The sequence below is a fragment of the Camelus bactrianus genome, chromosome 11, assembly GCF_048773025.1.
Source record: "Camelus bactrianus isolate YW-2024 breed Bactrian camel chromosome 11, ASM4877302v1, whole genome shotgun sequence".
Taxonomy (NCBI): Eukaryota; Metazoa; Chordata; class Mammalia; order Artiodactyla; family Camelidae; genus Camelus; species Camelus bactrianus.
This window is the reverse complement of record NC_133549.1, coordinates 82,750,669-82,759,459: the sequence shown is the minus strand read 5'-3', so window position 1 is coordinate 82,759,459 and position 8,791 is coordinate 82,750,669. Positions and strand designations below refer to the sequence as shown.

The following is an 8,791-nucleotide window of genomic DNA, read 5'->3' as shown; positions in this document are numbered from 1 at the left end:
CAATAGCACAGAGGGTTCCTCTTTCTCCACATCCACGCCAGCATTTATCATCTCTTATCTTTTTGATGATGGCCATTCTGACAGGCATGAGGTGATATCTCACTGTCATTTTAATTTGCATTTCCCTAATGACCAGTGATGTGGAGCATCTTTTGATGTACATGTTGGTCTTTCATATGTCTTCTTTGGAGAAATATCTGGTCAGTCCTTTGCTCATTTCACAATTGGTTTATTGGTTACATATACATATATATTTTTACTATTGAGTTGTATGATAGATATTTTGGATACTAACCCCTTATCAGATATGGTTTGCAAACATTTTTTCCCATTCCATAGGTTATCTTTTCAATTTGTTGATGGTTTCTTTTTGTACAGAAACTTTTTGGTTTGAAGTAGTCCCATTTATTTATTTTTTTATTTTGTTCCTTGTGCTTTATGCGTCATATCCAAAAATTCAATACCAAGACCCACGTCAAGGAGCTTTATTTCTGTGTTTCCTTCTAGGGTTTTCATGGTTTTAGGAACAGTCAATATTTTTTAATTTTGAGAATTATTTCTTGTTCTCTGATGGCCCCTGTGACTGATGTCACTTCTTAGGCAAATTCTATTCAACTATGTTAAGAGTTATATGTTACATGTTAATTTGGAATTAAAACCAGATTTCCTTCAACTTCTTGCTGTGATTTTGTTTTATCCATGTTCAATTGTTTTGATTATTTTGGTTCTTACATTATGCTCTTGGTTTTCTTCATTTTCTATTCATTTACCATAAATGAAGAGCTGTATGTTTAATGTAGGTTCCTAGTTTTATTTTTGCCTTTTGGATAGTTTTTTTCTCCTTTTTCAAGGCCTATTCTTCCAGGCTCCCGTGTGGGGTTCCCTTACATCCTGTACTCAGTCTCTTTCCTTGTGAACCATCTGATTCATTGTTGGTTTCACGTATCGCCAAAATGCCGGTGACCTCTAGTTCTCACCTTCATTCTGGTCTTCCCTTCTTAGTTTCAGAGCTACACATCCTGTTGCCTTCTGGAGATCTCCGCCTGCCTGTTCCACAGGTACTTCAAGCAGAACACACCCAGGACCTCTCTAGATCTTATTTCTGCCCAAGGTCTTTCTCTCTGCTTCCTAGTCTTTGCACATGGCACCAGGATTTACCTGGATGCTGATAAAGATAACTTGGGTGGCAATTTTCCTGTTTTCTTTTTGTACCAAAATGTGAGACCAAACTATCTCAATGTCTTATTTTGTAGGATCATTTATTTCCCAGAGTGGTAAAACTATAAGAAGCCAGATAGCAAATATTTTAGGCTTTGTGGGCCAAGAGATAAAAACAAGGGTGTTATGTAGATACTTATCGAACAAGAGAGAAAACAAATTTCTACCAATTTTTGTTGATGAAATTAAGCATATTATAATGGTTTACTGTAAGTGCTTTATAATACAGGTCCAGTAATGAGAAAAATGAAGTTGTTTTGGGGTGGGTCACAGTTTGATTAATTGAGATTCTTTGTTGTGTTTCTTATCAAAAAATCTATTGCAGGGGGGAAGGTATAGCTTGGTGGTAGAACGCATGCCTAGCATGCATGAGGTCCTGGGTTCAATCCCTAGCACCTCTACTAACAAATAACTAAATAAATACTTACCTCCCCCCAGCTCCCTACCCCCCCAAATCTATTGCAGATCTTCATCTGTTAATGATGAGCTGTAATGAGCTTTGACATGTTTTATCTGTGAAAACGTCCTTCAAACAGATACGTACTGTCAATTACTGATATCCTTCCACAATATATGATTTTAATTTATCAGCAAATTCCTCACTTATAAGCCAGGTATGGGATTCTTACAGATTCTTCCCTTGGTATTTGCCTTTTAGCTTGTCATTGCATTGCCAATTAGTCACTTCCAACTGAGGGTTAGTTGGAATCTCCAGTTAAATGGATTTTGAAATGTGAAAGTGTCATATGACTTGCATTGAGGTCCAAAAATGTCACTGAAAGAATAGTCTGAACTCAGAAAATATATTCACTGCGGATCTGGAAATGGAGATGTCAATTCTTGCTTAACTTTTGACAGCACAGAGTGTGCTGCGTGACATTACTAGTGATTCTTATAATGTTGAAATGCCTACTGCAGTATAAGATTTGCATAAGCGCTATTTTACTTTGTAATTTTAGGTAGAATTCAGTAAGAGACATTATCATACCTTCAGGAAGAGCTAATTTTCAAAGCTATTTAGTGTTTAATATAATGGATGTTGAGGGGAGGTCTTCTTATTCAAAAACATTTCAATTTTGAGCTAAAAAATATTAAATTTTTGCCACTTTTAAGGCATTGGAGTACTGTGTGGAAAGGCAAGGCAAGATATTCAACTTCTATTTCTTTTTTTTAAACTTGAACTATAGTTGATTTACAATATTGTGTTAGTTTCAGGTATACAGCAAAGTGATTCTGTTATACAATAACACATACACACATATATATGTGTTCTTCCTCAGATTCTTTTCCATTATAGGCTGTTACAAGACATTGAATATAGCCCTGTGCATATTGTTGTTTATCTATTCTATATACAGTGGGGTATGTCTGTTAATCTCATATTTTAATTTATCCCTCCCCTCCCCCATTTTCCCTTTGGTAACTATAAGTTTGTTTTCTGTGTCTGTGAGTCTGTTTCTCTTTTGTAAATAAATCATCTTCTGTTTCTGACTATGGTTCATGGAAGTGATGATGGTTAAAAATATGAGAATGAGTGAAGTTCACCATTGCTATTGGTAGTTCAATTACACATGACAGGTTCAAAATTTTACAGAAAAATTGTTTGTGAAATTCTAATGACAATTCAACTAATAACCAGAGGCTGTAGACAACTTACATCTTCGCAGTCTTTGTAAACTTGTCCCACTAAGCCTTTTCTGCTCTACATTTATTTTCATTATCACCAGTTGTAACCCATTCTAGCAGATTCCACTTCAGGTTATACTGAATTAGTGTCTTCTTGGCTTGTTTGGAAGTATTCTCTCCTATTTTTCCACCCAGATTATTTTTAGGAACTAATTCTCTAATCACTTTAAAATTGACATTTTGAATAAACAGTAATAACTGACCAGTATTGGTAACATATTTAGACTCATCAAGAGCAAGGAAAATCATTTGATCATTTCCTTGATTTTTTTTTTTTTGGTGAGGGAGGTAATTATGTTTACTTCTTTTCATTTATTCTTAGAGGAAGTACTGAGGATTGAACCCAGGATCTCATGCATGCTAAGCATGCACTCTACCACTTGAGCTATACCCTCCCCCCTTGCCTTGATTTTTAATTGACTATTGATGTTGCTTCCAGTGTCCTCAACTCTGAACACCTCTTCTCACCAAGAGACTAATAGTCATGAAAAGGTTTATTTTTTTCTGGATACATTTCTTTAGCTAGTTTTATCAAATGTAATTTAATTAACTCACCATTGCTAAGAAACAAGGCACTCAGAAATTTTCTTTGGTTGCAACCTCATTTTCATTTTTAATTTTCATGAAGAAATTCTGCTGTTATGAGATACTCTGCTTTAAATTATTAAACTTTTTTGACTGGTACTTTCCTGTGAGTTGGGAACACAGTTGTTGAATGCTTAGTCTGATCATGTCAACCTGTGGTGTACTTTTTAGCACAGCTATTATGTCTGTTGCATAATAAACATGATGCATTTCCATCTAATTTTATCAAATAATAAGTACTCTCCTGTGATTTAAAAATGTGACATGCAAAGTTCACTTTTTTGTTGTTTTGATGTGATACAATAAAAAAAAACTAAGAAAAAAAGACAAGATATGGCAATAGACTTGGCATTTGAAAATGCAGTTCAGTTAAAACTGCATCCCTGTGGTTTGCAGTGTGTCAAGCCACAGTGTACAGCAGTGAGAGGGCCACAGAAAGTCTCTGTTGCAACTACTCAGCTCTGCTGTTGTAGTGTGAAAATAGCTACAGATAATACATAATCAGATAGGCATAGCTGTGTTCTAATAACATTTTATTTATGAAAACTGAAATTTAAATTCTATGTAATTTTTGTGTACCTCAAAATATTCTTTTGATTCCCCCCCTCAAACATTTAAAAATGTACATGGCTCACAGGCTGTTAAAAATGGAACAGAACAGATTTGGCTTGTTGAGTCATAGTCTGCCAACTCCTACCCTTTCTTACCACCTGAATATAGGTTCATGTCTCCCTCTGATTTTTGCCCTGTGTTTCCTCTTAAGCCATTCTCCACTCTTGTTTAAAGTCATTGCTTATTAAATGCAAGTCTGGACATATGACCCCTGTGCTTACTTTATCTTTTCATCGGCTCCTTGTATCTACAGCTGTGATCTTGCCATAGAGTGCAGGACATATACTGAAGGGAAAACTTAAGGAAAATCAGCATGTCAGAAGAATATACTAGCAGAGCCATTTATAATTTTTTGTATTTTAAAAATAAAATATCATAGTACATCTTTGTAACTTATGATAAAATATTTTGGGGACCCCTGGGCAATAGGAATTATTACCAGATTACTCATAATCTTGCTCCTGATTTTGCTTATGGTCCTTTGTTTTAATACAGCTCAAATCCTTTCACCAGCAAATGGCTAACTGGAGTTCCATTAACTCAGCTGGTGTTTTCACTGCCTTCAGGCCTCTGCTTTGCTGTTGGTACATAACTGTAGGAACCCAACTGATTTGTAAGGACTCAAAGTTTTACTTCCTTAAAGTAGCCCAACGTCATATATGAAATAGAACTTGACATTTTTCTCATCTTTTATATACATATAGCATATTCTGTAACACTTTATTGTAAGTAAATACTTTTTTTTTTTTTTTAAACAGCAGTACTGGTGAGGCGAGAAGCCCCATAAAAAGACCAGCAGGACCCCCAGGCAGGGCCACTACTCTCCTGCCAGCACCATCCGGTTCACTGACCCAAAGGCTCTATCTCACTTTTGTGCCTCTGAAACGGCTTACTTACACCTAAAATTCTATTGGTTCCCTGAGCTCACTCCTGATTGGTTATTTCTGTCCCTCCTGATTGGTCCATTTCTACAAAGCTTGTTCCTAATTAGTCAACTTTTGTTATACCTTGTTTGCATATGATGTTGCAAAGAGTAAACTGGCAGCCTATAAAAGCCTGTGTAAATGTAAAGACGGGGTCTAGAGCTTGAAGTGTCAAGAGTGTAGGCTGGCTGGCCTAATAAACCTGAGTTCTCCAGCTCTGAGTGCTTTTTGGTCTCTTGCCGGGGTCCATAACTGAGCTGTAACACCGAGCTGTAACACTGAGCTGTAACACATTTTTTTTTGGCAACACTAGGGAGTGAACCCAGGACCTCCTGGATGCTAAGCACACACTCTATCAATGTATGTGTGCTATACTTTCCCCCCGAGAATATGTATTTGAATCATCTGATGAGCTCCTTGAGAGCAGAATTTTAAAAAGTTAATTTTTATCTCCTTAGAATGTGAGACAGTTCCAGGCACAGTGGGGAATCTCAGTTTTTTTTCCCCCCATAAATCAAGAAATGAATACACGGTTAGGGCACTTCTATGATTCCTTGTTCTCCCACAACATATATGCCAAGTAAACTACTGAGCAGAGTTGTGCTGGGTGGTATTTTCTCTTCTCCCTCTGTTGACCCTGAACATGGCAAGGTGTTAGATCCCAAACACTCTGCATGCTATCCAGTTCTGGTCACTATAGATTGAACACAAATATTCTATTCCAGGGCTCAGTATCATTCAAGGATGTGACTGTGGGCTTCACCCAGGAGGAGTGGCAGCACCTGGACCCTGCTCAGAGGGCCCTGTACTGGAGAACTACAGCCACCTCCTCTCAGTGGGTAAGGGATTGTGTTTCATATAATTTCAGATAGCATTCATTTCTTTTTCTAAAGTTTCAACATTTTTAATTTTTTATAGAGATACTGGAGATTGAACCCAGGACCTCTTGCATGCTAAGCATGCAATCTACCACTAAGCTATACCCACCCCCCCATTTTTATTTTTAGCTGCTTATGTACATGATCCTTTGTAGATATTAATGATTTTTTTAGGGTTGAAATTTACAGTTCAGAGGTGCAGATATGATTAATCCCTTTTGATTGGTAGAAAAGACATTTTTCCTCTCTCCCCAGTGAGAAGTTTAAATGGCCCTATTGTTGTATAGCTTCTTAAGCTACACTTTCACCTTTAGAGTCCCTGAAATCCATGAACCTGGCCCAAGTCCTATGTCATTTCCCCTTCACAGAAACTTATGTTACCACGCCAGAAGTGGTCTTCAAGTTGGAGCAAAGAGAGGAGCCATGGATATTAGAAGAATCCTCAAGCCAGCACCACCCAGGTAAGTTAAAAGCTGTAACTAAAAGCTATAAACCAAGTGATATTAGAATCCAGTCAGTTCAGGTCTTAGCCCTTTTGAGATTATTTTTTAGGAAATTTTTTTTTAAGAGGCACCACTTTTCAAATGGTTGAGAATAAACACACTTGCCAATAATCCTCTCATAGATGAATGTTTTTAGTTTCTTGCTTGAAATTTTTAGGCAGATTTATCATTCTTAGAACTTACAAAAATCCAATTCTTGCCTATCTCATTTTAGATCTTTAAAAAAATGTATTTCCTCCCTATTAGTTGTCATCTGTTAATTGTGTATCATTTGAATTGTGTATCATTTATTCATTTGACAAGGATTAAATTTATTAATTTATATGGTAGTTATGTCTCTGAGCTGGAGATAGACCTGTGGAAAATATAATGATCCTGCTGTTATGGAGTCTATGTTTTTGTTTTAGAGGAGAGTAAAATGTATATTATTTTAGCAAATGTTTTCAGAAAGACTCTTTTGGAGCCAAAATCAGAACACAAATTTTAATGAAGTGAGGGAGTATGTGAGCCATGTGGTTTCTGAATATTCTAGGCCTTGAAGGATTTTGAATGGTATGATCTGATTCATGTATCTCTTTGGATGCTGTGCAGAGGAGATGCAAGCTAAGGGGAGGGCAGAGTGGGGAAAGGGCAGCAATAAAACCTGTAGTAGTCTGTGATGGATGTTAGAGTTCTACACTAGCTTGGAAGTTATGGAGTCATGTGAAGTGTTTGGTTTCTGGATGTGTTTTGAAGGGGTACTCAAAATAGGTTTTGTTAGGTTGTTTTGGAGTATAAGAAAAAGTGGTGCTTGATACTTAGAGATATAACTTATTGAGTTGAGAAACAATGAGGAGTAATAGTGTCTAGAGGAGACTGGTAAGAATGTAGGTAAATCTAAACAAAAATTGCCTATATAAAATAATACCTGTTGAGTATAAAAAGGACAAAAACAGAATATTGGAAAATAGCATATAAGTCACTTAGCCCTTAACCTGCTCTAAAATCCTTTTATTTTTTGAACACATGTTAACTTAACTATGCATGATAAAATTTAATGGGTGAACGCTAAAATAAGCAAAACAGTAAGCATAACTTTCAAACCTGTAAAGGGAAGAAAATGGAAACTAAAAACCAAGCACTATACAAAAAATTAAATCAAATGAGAAAGGGTAATAAAAGAATGGGCAGTAAAAGATAAATGTAGAACAAATGAAAGCCAGCAAAAAAATTGGAAGCAACTCCAGATATTTTAATAATCACAGTAAATAAAAATTGACTGAAGTCTTCTGATAAAAGGGATAATAAATTTGGATTTTTAAAAAGCTAACTATAGGCTTTTTTTTTGTGAATTGTACCTAAGGCATTTAAACATAAAACAAAAGGAATAAATGTGAAGAATCAAATACTAAAGAAAATAGAATTGAGATATCTTTTTGTAATAATACATATGCTTAAAAATTTTTTTATTGAGTTATAGTCAGTTTACAATGTGTCAATTTCTGGTGCACAGCACAGTTCCTCAGTCTTACATGAATACATATATATTCATTTTCATCTTCTTTTTCACCATGAGCTACTACAAGATATTGAATATATTTCCCTGTGCTATACAGTATAAACTTGTTTATCTATTTTATATATACCAGTCAGTATCTGCAAATCTCAAACTCCCAGTTTATCCCTTCCCACCCCACTCCCCAATGGCAACCGCAAGTCTATACTCTATGTCTGAAAAATATGGAATGCTTCACGAATTTGCGTGTCATCCTTGCGCAGGGGCCATGCTGATGTTCTCTGTATCATTCCAATTTTAGTATATGTGCTGCAGAAGCGAGCACAAGATGTCTTAATTGATATCAGACAAAATCAGTTTAGGACAAAAATCTCTATTGGAATAAAAATGCTTACTACACAATGATAAATGTTTCATCATCAAAAGAAGAGATAATAATTAGACCTAAAACAGTGGTTTAATGAAAATTTGATAGAAATACAGAGAGAAATTGCCAAACAAACCATTTTTAAGGAAAATTGTAATACATTCCTCTAAATTATTGATAAATCAAACACAAAATTCTTTAATAAAAACCTAGAAAATTTAAATCTTAGAACAATGAAAGTGTATAGAACCCTGCATTCATCAACATGTAAATGCATTAAAAATCTGTAATTGTCCATGTACTAATTTTAAGAAATGGATTTGTATTTTAACTTTTAATTTTTTATTTAAATGTATTTATTTGGATTTTAATAAATAATAAATCTGTGCTACTCAGCCCACATTCTCTCACGTATGCTGGGATATTTATAATGAATTTTTGAAATGTTTGCTTCTGTGTCCCAGCTATTGTAAACAGTGCTGCTATGAACATTGGGGTGCATGTATCTGTTTGAATTAGTTTTC

The 8,791-nt window shown here is 35.4% G+C and overlaps 1 non-coding gene across 1 annotated transcript; it reads right to left on the bottom strand.

Moving 5' to 3' along the window:
* Window positions 1–8,118: 8,118 nt before the first annotated feature.
* LOC123611877 (U6 spliceosomal RNA) lies at window positions 8,119–8,225 on the bottom strand. The gene has a single exon (XR_006718965.1). It is a non-coding gene; the product is annotated as a U6 spliceosomal RNA (small nuclear RNA).
* Window positions 8,226–8,791: the final 566 nt, after the last annotated feature.